The 23,830-nt window shown below is 40.8% G+C and overlaps 1 protein-coding gene across 3 annotated transcripts in view; it reads right to left on the bottom strand.

Annotated features, from left to right (window-relative positions):
* The window catches only part of TNC (tenascin C), a 71,625-nt gene extending 48,376 nt beyond the window's left edge, over positions 1 to 23,249 (bottom strand). For all 3 annotated transcript variants that reach the window (XM_031045886.2, XM_005145619.3, XM_031045885.2), the window contains exon 1: positions 23,082 to 23,249. The gene's annotated coding sequence lies outside the window, so the exon portion shown is untranslated. The remainder of the gene's footprint in view (positions 1 to 23,081) is intronic.
* Positions 23,250 to 23,830: the final 581 nt, after the last annotated feature.

The raw sequence follows: 23,830 nt of genomic DNA, 5'->3' as shown, positions 1-23,830 counted from the left end.
TGATATTTAATTAGTCAGATGAGAAACCAGCTTCTTCCACCCTTCTGCTTCCCCCAAAGCACAGAGGTAGTATTTTCCCATGCTACCCCAGCTGCCTTTGTGAAAGGATGACAATAATACATCAGACACTTTACTGAAGTTAATGCTTTTTTAGACAATGCTGACCTCATAAAAAGTTAACTTCATCCCTTTTTATTGGGGAATAAATCAGAAGTAAACAAGCAGCAGTGGAGGCTTTTACTTGCCATGGAAAAGCATTCAACTTTAAGCCATTTCTAACACCACATTTTATCAAATATGTCTGCAACAACCCTTCGCACCAGAAGAGATCACAAGGTCACTAATGAAGAATAACAGACATGGTCCAGGTCTCATCTGTGACTCAGACCAACCCCTAAATTGGGTTGCAAGTTCATGAAATACATTCAGGACAGTATCTGAAGTGGGATTTTACTCTCGAGAACTCCCAAATAGGGTTTGTTCATTGCTGTCCATGCAATGAGATCCCATGTGCTATCCACTTCTTGCTCTGAGATGAGGTCACATAGCTAAAATCAGTGCCTAATCCTCAATAAGTTATTTAGGGGACAGGCTGCTTGACAGATGCACCACCAAGGGAAAATGGAACAAACTGGAAGCAGGTTTGCATCTAATTCTCACTGAATTTTAGTGAAAGTCGAGCATCAATTTCCTTATGGCTTTTTTAAATATCCCAGCCTACAAGAACTTGGACCTTGACCAAACCAAGAAAATTGATTGTAGTTTTTCTGCTGACTGGTGGGAGGTTTACACATCGTTTCATGACAGTACAAACTGTCGTTTTGTTAGTATGCCAGGAAAATGAAAAACCTACTTCTGACAAGAGTTGCTGTCACTGTTGCCTTCACTATTGGTGAAAGGATATGAACACCATTACTTCTACTGGGAACTCATTGCATTAGAGTCAGCCAAACCTCTCATCCTACAGATGATACTAGAAGACTTGATGTACCTTGGCTGAAATTTATGAAGAAGCATTCCCCAGTATTTGGTCTGACCTCTATGTTTTGACACCTAGTGTGATTTCTGACTTAGATCAGATTCTCATCTGATCTGCAAAGGACCCATCTGACTAGCTGAGCTCCATTCCTAGATCTGAGATCTACAAAATGAGACACCTTCATTCAATTATTTGTATATTAGCCATATTTTTGGCTGGAAGAACAAAGGTGACATCCTTCTGTCCAACTCCCATTCCTCAAACATATCTAAACAACAGCTCAGACCACAAGGGACCACCCAGAAGGGGTTGTTAGAGAGAAAAATGGAAGCCACAGCAACTGTTCCTTCATAGAATGGTTCATGAAGGTTGTATTTTAAACTTGCTAATTGGAGACATCCTCTCAATATTTGCTTTGCAGAATGAGCTCCTGGATTCTTTACAAGCACCTAGAAGTCTCGCAGCAGGAGTTTGCAAAAGATGACCCTTATCATGAGTTTAACCTTGCTGTAATGCATACAAAAGGAGATGGGTGATGTTTGTATCTCTCAGGTACATTGGGAACCTTGTATGACTCAGAATATGTCCAGTTTTGACAAGCAGTTTGTATAATACAGAATATTACTCATCTTAATGGACTGTGCCCCCCTGCTGTCCTGACTACAGCATGGCTGCTCCAAAAATCTTGCAGTGATTTGGTGGCTGATCTGCAAAATATTCTTTTTGTCAAGCAAAATAATGAAGTTTAGAGCTCATGTTCTCCCAGTCTGATCACTGGCATCTTCCCACAGCCATCACCCTCACTGGGCAAAACTTATCTTTTACTTCTCTTCTGTTCCTATATAATCCTTGTTATTATAAAAATGATAACAGAAGGTGCTATGGCCTCTCACACGTCTTTAATTTCCTTGACTGAATTTTGAAGTCCTGTCACTTACTGACTTGCATGTTGGCACCAGACAGAAAAAAAGATCCAAGAGTCTATCACCTGGAGTTATCTGAGGTCTGCTGTGCATTATCTTTGTTTCCAAGAACACTTAGGTAGTCTTACCCGTCTGAGTAGAACCTGAGTATAGCTTGTGCAGGTACAGACTGAGTAATGAAACCTTGGACCAGTAACACTGGATGCACCATCTGTCATCCTAAGAACACTTTTTGTTTGCTTAATTGTGGAAGATCTTCCTTACAGCACATAAACTTTGTGAGTGATGTATCTGAAACGACTGGTCTAGGTGCCCAGGATAGAGATGTCAGTCCCTCTCTGATACATGTGCTTTCTGTACCCCTGTGACATGGGAAGAGGGCATCTGGCAATGGCTCAGCCACTGTGGCAGCAGTGGTGTTGAAAGTTTAGGATCTTTGCAAGGAGAGTTGAGATCAAGTCAGAAGAGTACAAAGATAATCCGTATTTTTTCATCCCAGCCACTTGCTGAACTGTTGTATCCTCACTACCCCTCCACCTTGCCTGGCTCACAGCATGTAACTATTCACTTTAGAGTTTTTTGGCCTACTACAAGAATTAGAGACTATCACTTAAGAAGCCAATTATAACATCTATGCAGCACCAGCTGATGCAGAAAGAGAATCAGGAAAACAAACATTTTCCTTCTTCTGTAGAAACACTGCTCCAAAGAGAAAAAAAACAGACCACTTCTGGAAAAACCCTGTTAAACCCCTGATCACTAATACTCTTGGTACTACCTGATGGAGATAAGATAGCCTGTCAATAGCACAAAGGAAAGGAATCATTTTCACTTCCATTGCAGCCCTTTCATCCAAGGACCTGAAAGCACATCACAGTCTGGCTGTCAAAAGCTGAAAAAGTATTACAGTTATTTTCTTTTTGCTTAGACATCACCTCCCACCCCAAGACATCAGAACTATTCCAGGACATCTCCATTTAATTAGAAATGTGTTTCTTAATAGGAAATTTTCAATCCATCTTGAAAACCCCCAGGAATCCTGACTCCTGAGGAATACTGAGCAAAGGTAGTACAGGAATATTTTCCTCAACCCCAAAGACACATTTGTTGTAAAGCAGCAGGTGTGAGAAACTAAATTAATATTTGCACAGTTCAAATTCCTAGTGAACCACTCGAGTCTCTGTTGCAAATTCAGGAGTGGCAGAACTGTGAGATGATTTGTGAGTTTGTGGAGTGATAAATATGCAGATAAGTACCCTGCGATTTTAATCAAAGCAGATTGCAGCATTGGAGCAATGGAGGTGCTAAAAAGTATCTCATCTGTCCTTCTTAAAACAGGCAGAAGGCTGATGAGAGTTGCTCAGACACCCCATACATGTCATGACTTGGAAATTAGACTTTTAAAAGGCAGAGAAAAAAAACGGGAAACAAAAAAGGAAACAATTCCTCTCTAAACAGGTACTTCCAATGTTACAGGAGGGGATCGACTATTGCCAGCATCTATTGGATTCAAGCACCTCTTGTTCAAATCCTCATTAAAGCAGCAGGTATTGCCAGAGAGAAGACTGAGAATCACAGCCCTCTACAGGAACCACAGAAAGGTGCATTTTCAGGTTTGTTAATTGCTAATCCCAGAAGAGTTTTGTGTGATCTGTTAAGTAAGAAACTTCATGGTTCAAGAATTCCTACCAAGACATGACTTGGCCATCTGTTCCCTCAAGACCATGGTATCCAGCAACACAGTTGTGTAGGGATAGGCATCATGGTGCTCTTCTCTTTATCTATTGCCATACAGACAAAAGATGTTAGGAATGTGCTCTGTCCTGGAATACTCCCTCTTTGCAGACATGGAGAACATGTGCATTTTCTACAGGGAATACAAGCAGTGCTTTTACAGAGGATTACTAAAATGAAACTGTCTGTCAGAGAGCATTTTTACAAGGCTTTTCAAAAGATGCAGCCTTTTAAAGGAAAAACACTAATGTAGCTTTGCCAAGAGCATGCAACTCTTGAGGTTCCAAGCATCTTCTCAAACACAAACGGATTAAGACTGAAGTAAATTGAAATGTTCTCAATGAGACTGAGGGAGTGTGAAAGTTTTGCCATGGCAAGCAAAAACACAAACAGTTCTGACCCCTTCATTTTTCACTGCTGTTTCCATACAATTGTAACTACAGAAAATCATTTTCTTTCCATTCCCAATTCCAACAGGGAAAAGGAATCAGCAGGGATGCTCAGTGTAGGTCAAACTAGATTAAATCACAGTGGAGAGCAAAAATTCATAACAGTCCTAAACCATCAGCACTGAATCTTTCCAGCAGAAATAATCAAAGCCAACTTGTTGCTATTTTTTTCTTCTTCTTCTCTATTTACATTTTATTCATCCTAAGGAGAAGAATTTAAAGGCAGCCAAATCTAGAGTAATTCCAAAAACTCCATTGTGTTCCCCAGGGTTCACAGAGAACATGTGCACAGTGTGATTCTTTCAACACCACTTAGATATCACAGATGCAAACAGGTCCTTGGAATGTGAAGCTCCAAAGGGAAATATTCATAATTCAGAATTTTTCTTCATAGTCTTTAATGGACCTCATGAAGAGTGGAAAAGAGGATTGTAACTGTCAAAGAAGAAAGAAAGAAACCAATTCCCTCTTTCTAACAGCTAAAATGTAGTGTGACAAGCTCTAATACATCCAGCTTCCAAGTTACACTGTGAAGATTTACCTCTAATCTATATTCAAACAACTTTGTTCCTACCTCCATGGCAAATTGATTAAAAAAAAGCATCCTGCATGTACTCTGCAGTTTTCTATATAAGAAATCCCACATCTGGAAAACCCATAAACAGCAACGGATCCAGACTCAGTGACACCCTCATTTAATAAACATCAAAATTCAAAGGCACTTATTTGAAGGCCTTTGCCCCCCCACCCTGCTCCAGATTTGCTGTCTGAGCCTCTTGCTGGAAGTTAAAGGGAAAGAAAAGCATTAACCAAAAAAGATTTTGCTGTCTGGTGATATCCAACAACAGTGAAAAAGAGTGAGAAAGTACCCTCTGTAATAAATGCAGGGAGAAAGAGGCAGAGAGGAACCAATTTGGAATGAAGTTCCAAACAATGTTTGTTTAATGAGAGTAGCTACAAGTTGGTACAGGTACTAAAATCCTATTTCTGTTACAGAAGTGATTCAGTGATGTCCATAGCCACAGATTAAGGGCCCCATGACATCTGTGTGTCGTGTAGGTATTGCAGAAAGCCTTTTCTCCAAAAGGATTTTGTCATTATAATGGACAAATGCCGTTCCTTCACTTTAAATATGGAAAACTGAGACACAGAGAGCTGGTGTGGAGACACCCAAGCTCCTAGAAGCCTCTGCATTTGGACCTAAGTTTTCTACCCACTGCAAGACTGATTAAGCTGATAGCTCTGTTGAGTCCCATCACAGTGTTTGAACACAGAGGTGTTCATACACAAACACCTCTCAGAGGTATTTTAGCACCTTACAGTACCAGACCCTGACACCACCCTGTCCTTTTCATGAGTTTGCCTTTAACACTTAAACTCTCCTTATTTAAGGGCAAACTGGCAGCATATGCTCAATGTGGATAAGCACCCATAACTTGGAGCTCTGCATACACCCTGAAGCCACCTGTGCTTCAGCTAGTGCTAGCCCTGCATGTTTAAGAGCAGCCCCCTTCATGGGAGGGAGAGCACTTACAACTAAGCTCACCCGAATGCAGAGGAGGGCACTGATTTGCACGGTTAATTCACAGTTGATTTCTGAGCTCTCATAAATCAGGGTTTTCATGGGCAGAATGCATCCATCACACATTCTGAGGGCCTTGCCCACGCTACTGGAATTAGCAATAAACATAAAACAACTTTTAGATTACCATAGATGCACCCTACAACATCCTAGTGATCACTAGAATTGCAATGACATTTATATCTCTGATAGATTCAAAGAACAGCAATTAAAACAAACACATAGATACTTTTTGCCCCATGCAGCCCCTGAGCTCCTGCACTAAACATCCCTCAGCTAAGGGTGAACTCTTCACTCCAGTTGATTTATCATCTTTGGCTTCAGCTCTTAGATGATGTTTTTGTTTCAGGGAAGATGTCTGGTTGCTGGTTCACAAGATCCTACTGGACATCATCTTTAAATAAAACCTTTTGCTTTCATTTTAGCCTCTGCCCGTTCTACCTTGGCTGAAAAACTGAATATAGCAAAGCTTGACCAAGGCTGTTTGGAAGGAATTTTAATTAATTGCTTTGTGTACAATTTAGAATTTAGCAAAGGCTCATATTTCAAAGCCATCAGCATGACAGTGCCACAAAAGGAGAAGGAAAAATAACCCACTGAAGCCAACATCCATAAAAATGTGAAAGAGCTATGGTAATCTGAATGATAAGCATAAAAAGGAGTCCCATGAGAGACAAAACCTTCTGTTGTACAGTGACTATTTGGAGTTAAATTAGCATAATTATTCCATTATAAACGACTTTGTCTCAAAAATTTTGTACTCTTACCCATGGCAAATCTCTCTAGGTCTACCCTTGTTTAGGATCTCAGAGCGAGAACAGACCTTTCCCAACTAAACAGTAAGCTTGTCTATTTTTCAAAGCAGAGCCAAAGTTCAGAGATGAGGTGTTCTTCTGGTATCAGTAACACCTTTGATCAATAAAGTATGAAATTCAAAGAGCAAATCTCATTAATTAGAGGGAAAATTAAGTCAGCTAGGAGAAAACGGCTGCTGAACACATACAATAGTTAACCAGTAGTGCCAAACAGATTATGTTTGAGGTGTCTGCATTGACAGGATATCGAACTCAACAGCCAAGAGGTGCCTTCCAGTTTCACAGCTCTAAAGACATTTTTGATTTATGTTTCTTAGTAGTTACCTGGCTGCAAGGAGAAAAGTAAAGAAATTCTGCCTGAACACACTGCTGCTGCTATTGTGATTCCATCAAGAGCAAATGAGCATGAAGAGCCAGGTGTGTGGAAATGACACTGTGCTGGGACTTGTGAGAGCTGGGATCATTCCTAGTTTCTGGCCTGACTTTAGCAAAGACAATTATCATCCTGATTTCTAGGGAGATTCGCACCCTAACCCAAATGCAAGTAACTACTCTTAATTCCTTCATTCTTTTTATGTTTCCAATTGTTCCTCAAGAGAGATTCTTTAGTTTCCCCTTATAAAGACCTTACCTGCCATCAGTTTTTCTGCTGAACTTTATGCTAGAGGTTGTCTCTTAATGCTTCTATATACTACCTACATTAGAGGAAGCCCTAATTGTGTAAATAATAGTAGCCAAGTGGCTGCAGTTCTTAACAAGGTTTAATCACAGCCACCTTCTAAATAAGCCACAGATAGACAGGAGACAAGATTGAGGGTGAAAAGGACAAGTGAGATGCCTTTGGAAATTATACAGTCTGGCTAGAGCAGAACTGCTCTGAAACAACTACCATACTGTTTAGGGCTGCTGGGTATAAGATACTTTTGTTAAGGCCGTGCCTACGCAATTATTTATAGAATAAACTCAATGCTTCCTTTGGAGCTGTTCCAGAGCCCAGCCACCATCAGAGGAAATTAAAAACCAAACCCCTCCATGTGGCTTTCTGCAGGAAACCTCGCAAGTTTGTACATTCAGACCGTCACGCTATAAGCAGCCTTCTGTCCCTTGAAGAAATGTAAAGGTAGAATGTATTGTTACATGATACACTCAAAATGCTTGGACCCCCAAAATGAATACAAATATCAACTAGAAAACCTCAAAAAAAATAGGGTTTGCAACATCAGTTGTCCCACCAACAGGTATCACAAGTTTTATTCAGAATTCACATGTACAGGATCAGGCCTGAAGGAAATGGCATCTGCTGAATCCTAGAATATCTCAGCTTCCCTTGGCTTGTGTCAGAGCTTAAAGGCTATTTAAACAGAGTTGTTTATAGGAAAAGTGTCCAATGTGGCACTACGTTAAGTTACATAGAGCCAACCAGGCTCAGGAGGAGACCCCTACTAAACACAGGAATCAAAAGCTCTTAATAACCCATATTTGGTACCACCAGAATTAATAAAATGATCTGAGTTCAAAATGAATCAAGATAATTGCTGAGAGCATTCATGTGTAATGCAGAATTAATCAGGCGATGCTCATAACTGGGTGTTTAATCTCTCATGTAATATACTGTTAAATGTGCATAATTAGAAACAAATGATACATCTCAGCCTGAGTTGCAGATGTGCTGCCCTCCAGTATGCTTGTGGGCTCCCGCCTATGGATAATGTGGCTGATACCAAATATACCTCCAGCTTGTGACTTGGCAAGATCTTGCCTTTATAGTTTATTTTACTTCAACAAGCTTCATCAGCCTTTCCTGTCTTTTCTGCCTTTTCTTGGACACCCTACAGTTTTTGTTGCTATACCTTGCCCAACAAAAGCGTGCCAGAGTGGGAAGCTGCACTGCTTTCCATGTCTTCCTGTTCATTCACAGAGAATACAAGTTGTTATTACACCCAGCCTGAGATTTCAAAGTACCTGGCTAGAAATCCACACACTTCCTGAAAAGTGCCTATAAAAAGGATATCTTAAGGATGTTGATGCTGCCCATTATTAGGTGCTAGAGGCCCTGACAGCACAGAGGCAATATATTAGTGTCACTTCGTACATATTAGAGGGCTGCATGCCACCTTCTGGCAAAGGGGTAGTTTGGGGAGTGCTGTGTGTGAGCCCACAAGCATTCCCAGAGGCAGCTTCTGGCTGCCAAGGCTCTCAGCACCCAACAAAACCAAGACAGACAATAGGAACTGTGAGTGAAAACCAGACTTGCTCCACGACTGCAAAACTGTGCCAAAGCTCGCTGGTTCCAGGAGGGCAATGGCCCAAAGGCACCGTCCGGCCAGCAGCTTTTGAGTGCACAGCAGGCTATTTGTGACCAGGAAAATCTGCCTCTTGTGCTGTATTTCCATACACATTTAATCCCAGTGACTGAAGAAGACATTGGCAAAGCATATGCCCTGCGAATGGAGGTGAATGAAGCACTTCACTGCAAATGGAGCTTAACATTTATTTTGGGTGTGCGGTGGAGTCTGAATTCATGTGATAGAGTAATCCTGGGTGAGGTCATGTGTTCCTCTGAAGGGGCTTTTTGTACCCCGGGTTAGTTAGCAACGCTTTTTCTGTTATCAAGCATCTGATTAAACTTACAAAAGAAGGGGCTTTAAAAACAGTCTGAGGCAGAAATGAGAAGTGAATAAATAAATTGGTGGGTTTTGGGTTGAGGTTTTTCTTTTCATTCTATCCGACAGTAAAAGGAGATTGGAATAAGATGGGAAAGGGGCACAAGAATGGGATTCATTGTTCTCACATGACAGGACAAAGTTTCTTGATCTATTTCTAAATATTCTACAGAGCCCAGCACCATGGCAGACACTGTTTGGACACATCCACAGGGCAATTTCATCTTGAGGTATCACAGTGCATTGTCCCAATGGCACAAGCCATCTAGAAGCCATCCTCTGCCTCTCACCACACAGCACTTACCTTCTGCAGGAGTAAAATCCACTACCAAAACACTGGGTTTTTGTGCCATTACAGGGAAGGTAAACTGTGCCCCCTGTTTTTACTTGACTTAGCCCTTAAGCTGAGAATATTTATCACCCTGCAGCTCAAGCAACTTTGGTAGTGCTTTGCAGTACCCCTTATGATGTGGCAGGAACACCAGCAGGGAAAGAGTGACTTATAACTACATCATTACTAATTTCCCCTGCAGGACACACACCCAAGGTCAGCTTATATTGGGAAGTCTAAGAGCAGCAAAGCCTGAGTTGGTTTGCACTGATTTATCTGTAAGTGCTCAGAGATGTTTATAAACATCAAGATATCTGTTGTTAAATAACTGTACTCATCAGAATTACATTATTCCACATTAGTTACTTGGTGGTGTCAGTGATCTCCTATATTAGAAAAAACAACTCAGTTTCTCTCATTCTGCACTGTTTCATTCGGTGTTTCTCTGTCCTCTCCACTGGATGTCCAAGCAACCAGACAGACCTATAAAGGCTGGCTCCATAAAAACAGCACGAAATAACTGTGACTGGGTGATGATAAATTAACAGATAACAACGGGTTGAAAGATTTTCCTAACACATTTTGCCATTGAAAGATGCCATTCTTTGCTCAAGTCTGAAAACTCAGCAAGAAGAAAACTAAAATATGGTCAGCAGCATTTCAGGAATTCTTTTGCTCAAGAAAAAAATTTATCCTGCCCTGAAAGACCTTCTGAGGAAAACCTCTTTGAAACCAGTGGTTTCTCTGCTAGGGCTTGTTGTGAGCAAAAAATCGCCTTTTTGAAAACACACCCCACACAAGCATTTCTTCAACCTCCTTTTCCTGATAAAACACCAAACTGCCTGGATTTCCATTTATGAACATGAAACAACAGTGCTTATGCTCTCCTTCATCGCAGGACAGGAGGAGGAAGAGAATGACTCTTACGATCATTTACACCTTTAAGAGTGTACAGATGAGTCCATAAGGAAGACATGCCAATGCATTTTAAACCACTGTTACACACCAAACTAAATTTTCAGGTAGCAAAATACTTCAAAACCGCAGTCCAAGAGGCAAAGAGGGTTTTATTGAGGTCTGACTCCTTGTCCAATTACCTTCCTGTTTCTTACCAGTTTCTTTGCAGACACTGATTCTTCTGTTTGCAAGGCCAGTTCTGCTTATAATACAAAAAAGCATCGTAACTACAGATAAGTAACACTTCCCCTACACCCTGCAAGCATGCTTGGCTGGAAATCATCTTGGCAAGGAAACAAACAGCTTGAAAGACTGGGAAAAGAGAGAGAGAAGAGCTGAGGAGGGACCAGGAGGGGGAGCAGAGATGACAGATAGAGTACTGCTGATTGTAGTGCTGTGGTGCATTAGCCAACTCCACATTCTCTTTTCCTACAAAGCATGTTCGACCAGCTGGTGAATTTGACCTGGGGCATTCCAGTGATTCACAGCAGCTAAAAATATGTTTCTGTATTACTTTTTCAAAAATACAGTTTCGGGGTGAGGCAAAATAAGGATAAGAGCATGTAAGAAGGATGCTGCTGAATGAGTTCAAGGGAATGATGCAAGCGGTAGTAGGCTGGCTGAAGTAATGTCTCACATGCTGCTGCTTCTTAAGAGGTGCAAAGCCTGGGAAATTAAAATGCTGCATAAAATGCACAGGGTTTCTTACATATTAGGTTTATTCCCTTACTTCTGTGAATGTTGAGTTGAAAAAGTCAAATAAATGTTCATTTGAGTCAGGTTTTTAAAATATATATGAGGTGACATTTACAAGAATGCCTTGTATGTTGGTTTGATTTGGATCCTCCTACTCACACAGTATAAGAGAAGGAGAAATATCCTCCAGATTTGTCCTGCAAATGTGGAAGATGATGGCAGGCAAAGGAACAACGCAGCTCACTTCTGCTCTGCCAGAGCCTTGGATTGTGGTGCTGTAAGGATGGATCTTTCTAGACAGTAGACTCCTTTATAAGGACTGGGAATACAAACTGCTGAATGGATTTAGTAGGGAGTCTGCTGTTGACTGATGGGAAAATCAAAATGAAGTTTAATATAGAGGGCAGACAAAGAATATGTTCATCTGTTCAATGGAATGGTGAGGTGTAGGCCATAAGATACCTTATAGGAAGTGAGAAATGAAGAGGTCTCCCACTAAATGGATTCCCGAGGCCCAGAACAACTATGTCACAGCAGTAACTGAGACAAAAGCTTCCTAACCAAGAGTCTGCCATCTCTGAGTCTTCTGAACCATAATGAGAGAAATGAAGCTAGATAGGGCTGTGTTGTTAGGGCTGGACTTGTGGAGTTCCCACAGAAACTCTCAACAGGACTCCAGAAAGCGCTTACAACTTCAGGATTAATTGTGTGGTCTCATGGTTAGAACTGAAGCCTGAAAGTCAGGCATCCTGTGCTGAAATGATTTTATAAATCATTTGGCGTGTCTCAGTTTATCCACTGGTAAAACCTCACAGGGAGAATGTATGTCTCAGGGAATTCAGTATTCCAAGGAGCTCAGAGGAAATGTATTGTCAAACCCTCATTTCCGTAATTAAACATCTTCCTGAAGAGTGCTAGAAAAATGCTAGAAAATATATAAGTAAAAAGCAAAGAACTGAAGTGATATCTCCTGCAATGTAAGGAAGAAAGAATCACCAACAGGAAAATGTCTTTTGCACTGCAGAAGAAAGTCTGACCAGAAATGCGTAGCAAATATGCTGATAGCTACAGGACTGCTTGAAATGCTAGGGTAACGCTAGAAAATTGGAGACTTATTCTGAAGCCAAAGCACAGCCAAGCCAATCAGCAGAATATGGAGATGAATCCATGGAAATAAATGATCAGGTTAACAAAACCCACAGAGAAACACACCAGAAAACTGGAGAAAAATGTGCAACTGAAACAGAATTCCTGGGTGCAGCTAATGATCTTCTGTCTACAGAATGCCCTTTCATCTCTAACAGTCTCCAGACATTTTATGAACTCAGACAGATCCTTCATACACACAATCTTCCTCCATGATGATCTGTATCCACCGTTGTGTAGCAACATCTTTTGCTGTTATACAATTGAAATGATTCATGCTTTTAGACAGGATGTAAAGAAGAATAGTACGTCCAGCTCAAACCACAGACAGAGTTTCATAGAAGCCACAAGAAACAAGCTAGTTATTTTATGGGGCACATTATTCAAATGTGTTACATATAAAGTAGAAAAGAGAAACAGAATTAGAAGAAGTAAGTACAGAAGTTCTAGCATCAACCCTATCTGGTCCAGCTCCCAGTGACTGAGATGAGGTACAAGTGAACAGAGGATTCAATCTGTCCTTGGAGCTTGTTTTTTTTTTAAGAGCTGTGACACTTGAGTATCAATTTCTGGAAACAGGAACTCAGAAAAAAGAAATGAAACAAGCAGGTCAGTGGGGTGCTTTTGAGCTGCATTCAGACTAATGGCAGGGTTCACAGCAACCAGCCAAGTAGAGCAATTTGCTACAAACTTGAGAGAAAAAAAGAGGACTATGAATCTGCTAAGTGCTTTTTTTCCTCCCATCTGCAAAGCAACCTCTGCTCTTACTGTAGCTTTCAGAACTTTAAGAAAAAAGCCACTAGCAGATACAGCCTAGACTGGATTAGAAACAGCGGGACACAAGTGGTGTGAACAGCAACAAAGACAACGGATTCAGAAAAACCATCATGTTCTAAATCCAGAAGCAGAACTATAGAAACGGGTCATCTCAGAAGAACTCCATGGAAAGCAGAAGGGTTCACACTTTCCATTTGTTCAGTTTCCCACCAAAACCCCTGTTCACATTTACAGCTCAGAATTGAGTTTTACACATTAGTCTCTGAAGATACATGCGGGACTCTGGACTGTTAAATGCAGAATTGCATCAGGTTCATAGCAGAGTTACCACAGACACTGAAACCTAGATCAGTCCCTTCTCCAATATCAAAATCCCTTTTCATAGCAAAAGCAACTTTTGCACATAATCTCTCAGCAGAAACCATTCTTGCCTCCTATGTACATACTGTCCCTTTTAATGAAGCCTTTCTTAATAGCAAAAGCATTTGCCTGGTCTCTTGGTTTTTTCCTCCTCATAGCAAAGACTGGAAAAGCTCGACAGAGCTTCTATAGCTGGAAAGGAGCTACAGTTTTCTAAACTTGTCTTTGGAAAGTTTCTTTGCCAAGTTACACTTTGTCAGGAGCTCATTATTTTCTGGGTAGACACTGGAGACTTCACTTTGAATTAGTCTGAGGGATTTGCTGATGCAGTTACAAACTATGAGGTTTGGGTGCTTTTTTGCATGAATCACAGAAACTTATATTCAAGCCACAAAGCAAGCTCTACTTCATTTCCAGACCCTTCACCACAGTGCTTCTTCCAAAACCACCTATAGGTTTTCCAAAGCCTATTGCATAAAGTTCTAGATGGGTTTGTGCTGATATGGGAAGAGCAGAAATTCAGGAGTTCTGAGTTTGCTTCCCACTCCTTTCATATTGAACAAGAGTTTCTGTGAACAAAGCAGCAGCCAGTTCTGGAATAGGAGCTTAGTCTCACTCGTCTCTAAAATTCACAGCTGATTCACAAACACCAGCTATTCTACAGATAATGAGATGTAAGAAAAGAGACACCAACATTCTTAATAAATACAATATGGATAGGTGAATAGGTGCCAAATCAACAAGTTTAACAAAAATATTGGTGAAAACTATGCAGTAGAAAATACAATCTTTGTATTTAAAGAACCATGAACCACTGACATATTAAACAAATACATAGTGTACAAGTGAATAGGCTAAACACACTGAGGCCACATTGCTTTGTACAGCACCTCTCATGAAGCTGTTTTTCACATTTCCTCCTGAAGGTTATAAGGAAGAGGTGAGCCAAAACCCTGCTTCATACATCCAGCATCACATTTTTCCATATTTAAAGTGATTTTAGCTGAATGTAAGTCACATACAGAGAAAAGTTATGTGGAATTCTTCTTTTTAATGACTTTGCTGCAACTAAGAGCACAAATAATTTACATGTAGATTCATCTGGAATAGGAGTGTTTAAGCAGCATGAATTGCTACAGATTATGTTGGTCAGCAGGATGCTTTCAGAACTCACTGTGACTATTTACATATGGTCTGTAATTTTAATTTCATTTAACTAGGTACCTATTCAAGCACTAAAAATGACATCTCTAAAAACATCTCAGAACTCAGGCATAAAACCTGTGCTGTTCTTGACAACCAGAAATATTATTACTTGCCTCCTGCCATTAGCAGCCTTTGGTCATCATCTTAAGCTAGGAAGCACAGGGGTAACCCTTCACCAGGCAATTCTCTGTTTTTAAAACAACTATTAGTTTACTTGGGTGACTTTTCCTCCCCTCCAGAGCTCCTCTGTCCTTGGTACTAGCATTGGGAATGTGCTGGAATGTGCACATTCTTCCAACTCCCCACACCACAGAAGGAGTTCCTTGAAATCCTGCTTCCATTAATAGCCCCCAGGCTAGATATGTACTTGGCCTGGTTCTGTCAGATGTGGTAGCATCAGTGTGCATCTTTGGCAACCTAGGGTAGGGTAGCAAACTCATCATAGAACAATAAACCTAATGACGAGTGAAGATGCAGTGAAATCAACCAAAGCTTGGCAAGACAAAGGAAAAGATAAATTAGATTCACAAAATATGAAACAAATTGAATGCAAGGCATGTGGAAAAAGAGAGAAGAGTGTTCCTAAAAAGTGTTTCTCAGTGCTCTGATATAAAGCAGAAGCACTTATGTAATGGAATGGAAAATACAGGCATATATGTAGCCCTGAGCAAGTGATTAGTTGTAATGGTGACTGAACTCGGACAAAAATCTGCACTGCTGCTTCAAATGTCAACAAATTGGGCACTGTTACACTAATGGGAGACTTGAGAGACCTCCACCAACAGCGTTCTGACCTCCTTCTCTTAACCCACAGTGACTTGAGACCTGCCTGAGCTAAACTCTTAGCTGGCAGCAATTTGAGCTGTGGAATACAAGAAGGGATGTGGAGCTCAATTATCCAGCAACACATCTCCAGTGAAATCAATGCAATTGTGTCACATGAGAATTTGGCTGGCAGCCTTTGCAGTCTGCATGGGAGAAACCATCCCCTCAGAAATGCAAGCTGGAGTGAAGCAGACAGGGAATAATGCAGACAATGAAGTGCTGCTCAATGCATGAGAAGTGCTCGGTGGATTCTGATTTCCTCTCTGCCAGTCTGATTTTACCCTCATGTTACTCCATGAGCAGTACTCCTGACCTATATGAGCACAAACCAAATTGGATGTGGACAAGACATCTTCTACGAAAAGGAATTTCTCTGCTATATAATTAAGACAACATCAAGCAGCTCTACTATATGCATGTTCAACACCCTGTATCGAAGTGAAATAATTGCTCATGTTAGCAGAAAAAGCTCTTTGCCCATGTGAAATCACTGAAGTTAGACTACATAGACTCAATTTTTATTTACACTAAAGCCCCCTTTAGCTAGTGTAGTAGGGCAAATTCATAGGATTATAGGATTTATAGGGCATATTTCTATTGATAGAAATTGCACTTTTCTCACATCACATGTGAAGTTTATGTATACACACAGAAGCAAAGATAACCTAAGGATTCCTGCACATGTTCTGAGCAACATAAACCGTACAAGAGAGTCAGGCCACAATTTGGAAAACACTGTATTAATTCAGGATAACAGGATTCCCTGTTCTTACAGAGGAGACTTCACTCATTTGAATAGCGCCAGAGGGACGATTAGTAATGTGAAAATGTATTCCCCTACAAATCTAGAGGGATCCAAACCAAAGCAAATGAACTCTGTGTCCAAAGTCACCTTTCTCGGTGCTGACATGGCATCACAATACCAGAAGCATGGGGCTTCTGCTGGCACAGATGTGGCTCTGAGCACCTTGAGATGCAAGAGCCTACAGACCAGTGTTGGAGAAGGCATGGAAAAGGGGACACATGGCTGGCTGGTAGTAAACTGTATGTCCTTACTTCTAACAGCAATCCTGACAAATCCCAGTGTAGTAGTGCTAAGGCAGATAAACAGTATATGAAATAACCACCTGAGAATGGCAAAGTACAAACCTTGTTAATCCATTTGAGAATAGTGCTCTCTCTAGGTCCTGTACTCTGTCCATCAAATATAGAACTGCAGCACTGGTAGTGCTGGATCCCTGTGACTGACTTGCTAACCCACAAAGTGCATAAATCTACACCATAATTAACACTTGGCAGTTGAAATATAAACCCCCTGGCTTGTAGATGGTATATCCTCCTATAAACATTGCACTTGGCCACCAAACTGGAAAAATAGATAGGACATTTATAAGGAGTGCTCACCATGGGAAATGCCAGCATTTTTTCCTGGAAGCTATTTACATTGCCAAAATAATTCAGCAAGAAAAATTATCTGAGACCCTTCCTTTAATATGCATCCTGTTCTCTTTTGACTTGTAGGCTACAGTGCACAGCATTCATTCTGAGTCAGATGTGAATTACTGTAGTACAAGCAATGCAGAAGGGAAGTGTAAGCCACAAGTAAAGGAAAAATATGCATTACCCTGCGTCTCACTAAGAGGAATGGATTGCCTACACACCATAAGTTACCTTTATATCTTTCTTGGCATAGACCTTTGACACACAGCACAGGGAAACTATTTAGGAGGATTCAGCATATCCAAGAGAAGCTGGCTTTCCAAAAGGACCAGTAAAAACAAAGGACCAGTGCAAAGTGGACACTGAGCTCCTTTTGAAAGCCTAACAAGCTGACTTCTGACTAAATGAGATCATGCCAGGCCAAGAATGAGGATAACCACTAAGGACTTGTACTGAAGTGTACAACACATACTGAAAGTGAAACTTTCCTGTCTGACTAAAGGCTTTTCATCAAACCAAAGAGGCAGAAAACCACAGTCACAAGAGCATTGAGCTTGCAATTGACACTTACCTGCTTGCTCTGCATCCTGTCTTTGAGGCAAGCCCGAAACTGATGGACAAAATCTGTTTCCTGTTCTTTTGATTTCTTGAGAATGAAAAGTGAACTCCTTTTTTGGAAATAAATATCTCCCTCTTTTTTTTTTTAATCCCTTTCTAGCAGGAGTTCCTTAATTGTGGAAATAACTGTTTAGCCTGTTCTGATGGGCCAGCAGGGAAACAATCTCAATTTAACTTTTATGTATACTCTGAAGAAGATATTTATGTCCCTTTTTAGCTTTGTGCTGACTGAATGGAATGAAAGAGGATAAAATTAAAGAAAAATCAAGACAGTTTACATTAAATTATGGTTAATATCCTAATCCCATAAGAAAATTAGCTTTTGTAATTTTAGATTTCTGAGCTTATCATGTTCTGGTGCATCTGAGGATAAGGCACAGGCAAATGCTCAAGTAGGCAGTTGAAGCAAAATCATTACCGTGGAATTTCCCCAGGCACCAATTTCAGCCAACATCTATACACATATAGTCAATGCCGCAGCCTGGCATGGGGATGAGGCAGACTACTACAACAACCCTTTGTTGTGCCTATGATTCAAGCAATTGTTTTTAAAATCTGTATTAAAGATTTCTGTTCCACCATCCTGCACTTTCAACTCAATTACGAAAAAGAATATGTTTTCTAGGCATGAAACAATATCATTTTTGTGGAGAGTTTGGAAACCGAGCACTTCTGTGAACTGAAGAAAGCTTCCTTTCTCTTCCCTGTGCGGTTCTGCTTATGGGGAAAGAGCTTTCTGTGTGAGTAATCTTTCTAAGTAGGAAGCAGAGCTCCCCTATTGCTAGGGAAGAATGGACCTCCAGTAGGCTAATATGTGATGGATGACTGAATGCAAACTTGGCAGCGTTGTTCTCCGCTGCCCAAAGAATACAAAATGCCAGAGGCTATTCGCATACAGGCACTCTCTAGTTGGAGGTTTTGAAAACTTGGCACCATCCCACCTTAGTTTAATTGAAACTACAGTGGCAAGACAATTAAGGATGTGAATTTGGAGACATTTCTTGCAACAAGAGCTACTCAGAATGAATTTATCTTTGATGAGTGACTCATGCATAAGCCAAACAAAAACAGAAATGGAAAGTTATTCTCATTGACCCCCGAGTAGCAAAATATGACTTTTGTTTGTGAAGGGCACTTTATGGGATATCATGTATATTAACTAGTATTTTTTGAAGTTTGTATCCAGATACACTCACTGAAGCTATAGGGGCTTTTTTTCTGTTGATAACGTTTTGTCAGCAACAGGATGTGCAGTATATAGGAGAGAGATAAATGATGCCTATAGAAATCCAGTAAAATATTACATTAAGGCCATGCCTAGTTATAAAGGCATGTATTTCATTCCAGCCAATGTTAAAAGGAGTCATTAAGTTATCCAAACTTTGTCCTTTTGGCAGAAAAAGGAAGAAGACTCCGTATTATATTCCTTCTTTCAATGCCCAAACACTTTCTGTTGGATCAAGAAACATCTCTTGTAAGACAGTTCTCTCTCCAGGCTGACTCCTCCTCCCCACCCTGCCCATTCCACACAGTAAGTTACATCATACAGAGAAAGATTTCACTACCTGGAAGAATGCCCAGGTTTTAACTTTTCCCACATGTGAAAGGCATTTAACTTCAGCTCAGCTTGGACAAAGGGTCAAACGCATGAGTGGACAGTAAGTGCCGAGTTAGGGAAAGTTTCACACTTGTATAAACCCCCCAGGCCAGTGAAAATGGAGATGGCTCAAGGTTGTCTCTCGGGATTGTTCGTTGTCCTTCTCTCCAGTAGTCCTGCTCCTCAAAGAGCTGCCTTCCTCCTCATTTTTTCTTTTCACTACACAAAGAACTGTTTTGAACAGCTAATAATAGCAATTGTAAGTTGTTTGTGGCAGAGAGCATCGCTTATTATGTCTATTCACTCTTTCTAACACAATGAGGGCCTAAAATACTGTTGCAATAGTAACAACATCATCAGCTTCTAATAAACTCCTACAGAAATCCAATAGAAGCCATGGCCAGCAAGTCCACTTTGGTATCAAACAGTTTAATAAATTAAATTACACCTTACGTAAATTCATCATAAGTTCCTTAATAACATCCCTTATTCCTCAGCTCTTGACTTCAAGTTATAATGTTTCCTGTTGAGAGCTTACTAGCCCTACAACTGCTTGCACGAGTTTTGCATATCTCTGAGCCTGGGTGATGACTGTATCCTCTAAACTTAATTCACTGTGACTGTTACCTTCCATAGTTTCCTTCTGCAATAACAAAGATTCCTCCACAACATTACATCAGCAACTTCCTTAAAACTAAGGGTATCTATTACCTTCTACAGTAGTTTCAGGCTTATATAGTTTATAACCATGGGGGTTGATAACAGAGAGCAGTCTTTGACAAGGGTGTGCTAAGTTCACGCGAGAAATTAAGTCTGAGAAAGTGAACATTGGTAAACCAGAACAGAGTTTTAAAGCCCAATATCTCAAACTGCCACAATTCAAAACAAATACTTTGTTATTATTGGAAAGCTGAGATTTCTAACGTTCCAGTGATGTAAATCATCCATTCCTAAGGCTAGAGCTTTATGAGAAAGTGGACCCTAAAACTGTCAATGGCCCTTCAGCTTAGCAGACTGTGATGGCACGTGTCCAAGGACGAATATATCAAGTCATAAGCTTCAAATTAGAGTAATTTTTAACCACTTTCGTTTCTCATGTTTCAGTAGGTAGGATAGGACCGTTGTGTGTGTCACTGCTGATGAAGCAGACACCACCCTCTGCATTTACACTTACTTCCAAATGCTAGATTCAAGCTAGATTCCAAATTCAAGCTAGAAGGTACCAGGGCTCAATAATGGGAATGGCCAATTGAATAAACACTGTTTCTCCCTTTACAGATTTGCTAATATGGGACATCATTTACAGCAGACAAGCATTATACACACCAGTACACTTCACTGCCAGTTAGCATGACCCAAACCTCTGAATACAGCCTACAAAGCTGGGTGAACAGATGTACTGCTGTGTTGTGCCAGGAAAGAGGCAGAAAACTGCACAAGCAAGGCCAGTATTTCAAATGGTGTTACCGGAAAGGGTGAAAGGGTTAAAGCCCTGGCTCCAAAACATCACTTCTCAAGTCTTTCAAATGCACACTTCTCAGTTCTATTTCAATCTTAAAAAGGATAGAAAAGTCCCAAGAAGCACAGACTCAGCCATTAGTCTCATTTTCTTATCAAAAAGTGAAACAATAGTCAAGAACAGATTTTGACAGTCCCTTTACAGCAGAACATGTCAGAACATCTTCATACCTGAGTAGGTTTTGGGTTTTTTTAGATGTTTTATAATAAGTAGTAATATGACAAATAAGCCACCTGACCTGAACTTCGAACACCTTCAGAAATGCTGTTCTAGCAACATAATAGTTAACTTTAAGTGAACACTGAGGAGAAATGATCCAGTCTTAAAGAGATGGGATTAAATATATATATATATAATTTGCATTAACAAAAGTCTCCAGCTAACAGAGTTACTCATAATTTTGTGGAGTTTTAATCTGAATTTAGGGATATTCCTAGTAAATTCTAAGCACCATGAAGCATCATTACTTCAAAAGGAGGTTTGGATCTGGCTGGTTCTCTTTTCACATGCCTATCACCATTAATGTATATGGATGAGATTTCTTTAGCAGAAAATCAGCTTCCCCTCCAAATGAGACATGATATTCTCATCTGCAGGCTGTATGCTTTTCAGCAGATCCTTTGGCAGTTTTACAGCTTTGGAAACACTGATAAAGTAATTGTAGGCATAGGATTAAGGACTGGAAATTGCAAAGAATTTTCCTTGGGCTGAAAGGAGCCAGAGGTTAAAATTAATGAGCAAAAAGTATGGGAAATGAGTAGAAATTTGCTGAGGATAGTGACTGTGAGAGGGTCAATGAGGGTGGGGGCAAGCAGCCCCCCATACAGCAGCCCCTGTACAGCATCCCACTTACTCTGCCCCTTTCCAGCTGCCAATGGTTCTGCTCAGCCTAGATGTGCATCCTTTCCTGAGTAAAGGTGCAGAGGTGCAATAGCTGTAAGGGAATGCCCTGAGAACTCTTCCAAACACCTTCAAAATTCACAGACAGAGAAGGTGAACTTCAGAGAGATGGATTAAATTTTGGCTGAACTATTTCATTTGCTCAAGTATTTGTTTCTAAGTTCCCAATAGCAGTAAAAAAAAGAAACCAAAAGCTTCATAACACTTTTCTGCCAGTGTTCCTGGGATTCAAAGGGCTGTCACAAGCCCCCACTGTCCCTGAACCATTAAGAAAACTCATTTTCAGACTAGACCACCTTTAAGATTTCACAGCTTTGAAAGGCAAATGCACAACCCCAGCATAATAAAGAACACCAACACATATAATGGTAATCAGAAAGAGTGTAAAATGAATTCCCATTACTTAATGTTATTTTAAAAGAAAATCTGGGAGACAAAACCAAAGACAGCATCATGACAATAAGGCTTTACCCAGTCCATAGTTACATGTACCTCACTGGTTTCTATGTTTTACATGAAGGAAAATCTGATAAATATCTTTATCATGCTTCTTAGTTTTATGAGGTCTCTACTGTGCATGAGGATATGTCCCATCATTTCAATCTGAACACAACCTTCTCTTGCATAGGATGACACATACTTTTCTGAAGTTTAGTATAACTGCCCAGACCTCTGTCTTCTAGTAGTCAGAGAGCAAATCAGGCAGGGACAACTCTGCAGAGGTGATGTAACACCCAATTTTGAGTAAGTGGGCTTAACTCCTAAATGAAGCTGAGGGCGATCACCTTCTCCCCATCTGCTTCGTTATTTTAAGCCAATTTGAGCTTAACTGATAAGTGCAGACACAGTCATGCAGAAAATCTTCACGGACAAGGCGCCAAGTAGTTAAGGCACATCATAAAGGGTCTCCGTTTTTCCAAGAGGATGGAGAATTTCACCCACCCGGCTCCCAGAACCCTCCCATTCAAGCAGTGGTAATTAGATACCAGTTGAATCTTCCTTTGTCTTCTGCTCCCTACTACAGACTGGTGTTACTGTACTTCTAGAAGAAAGTGGAGTTCAGTGGGGGGCAGGGAGGAAGGTGACAAAGGCTCCAGGGCAAATAAGTGTGCAGACAGCAAATTGCAAAGGGGAAGGGGCCTGACTTCTCGGGTCACCGACAATAGCAGAGGAAAAGGAGTTTACCTGGGAGGTGTAAGAGCTGCAAGTGAATTTAGTCTGGCACACGCGGTAAGGATGAGGGAAACGTTTACATTACTTCAGTAGCCAAGAGGAAACCCCAAATCCGATTTTCTACCTTTCCTACCAATTAGGTTTCTGTCTCTATTTCTGTAGATGTCCAGCATCCAAATAACTCATCCTTCATTCATTCATTGGATCAGATTAATATCACTGAGACATTTCTTACTACACCAGACAATAAAAGCAGCCACGCTCCAATTCAAAACTAGCCCCTAATAAGACCCCTGCCTATCCAGACTGACAGTGTCTATAAGTGTCATGTCAGAGCACTGACATTGCAAACTTGTGTGGGAGAAGAGGGTTTAATTCAGGAGGGACTTACCTTACAGACTGGCAGAGCTCAGATCCCGCTGTGAGCAGTCTCCATGAAATAAATAGGATGTTAAAGTCAGCTGCTGGCTTCTGACTTCACTGCCGTCCTGTCAAAAACTCAGCGAAGTTGCTTGCTCTGATTTTGCAGGTGAGTGTGTGAGAGGCAGAAACGTTTGACAGTGAAGCAAACTGGTCAGATCAGCCAGATTCTGCTGGGTTTATATAGCTGAGCAGCAAATCCTGATCCCTGGCTCATTCCACTGTAATAGGACGCCTGAAGGCATTTTTTTCCCCCTAGTTTTGCTTTAAAGGAACAGCCCCTCTCTTTGGCTTCGCTTCTGAAAGACACACAGGCACACTCACATACACATGCTGTCATCCCCAGGCACACACACACTAAGAATTTGCATGCAATTTATGGCTAAAGAAGGAAACCCCTGAACCATTCAAGAAGAAAGTCAGCTCAGGGCAAATGACTCAGAAAGCAGAATATTTTCCTTACAGCATCAGCAAGTACATTATCAGGAGTTTAAATCCCCTCATCCCCTTTATTTTAACATTGCGAAAGAGTAGCAAACTTCAATGAAAACCAGAGGAATCACCAGCAGGATTTCAATTCCTACAAAACATAATGGGGCTGAAATGCTGTTGGTGCAAATTGATCACATTCCACTGGATCAGCTGAAGGATTCAGATGTACACAAGATAAGGAGCTGGTAAATCCCCATATTTTCAAGCCTGTGATCTCCCTCACCTCCT

This window comes from Melopsittacus undulatus, chromosome 11 (assembly GCF_012275295.1).
Source record: "Melopsittacus undulatus isolate bMelUnd1 chromosome 11, bMelUnd1.mat.Z, whole genome shotgun sequence".
Taxonomy (NCBI): Eukaryota; Metazoa; Chordata; class Aves; order Psittaciformes; family Psittaculidae; genus Melopsittacus; species Melopsittacus undulatus.
Note: the sequence above shows the minus strand (reverse complement) of the source record. Positions and strands in the feature narration are given on the sequence as shown.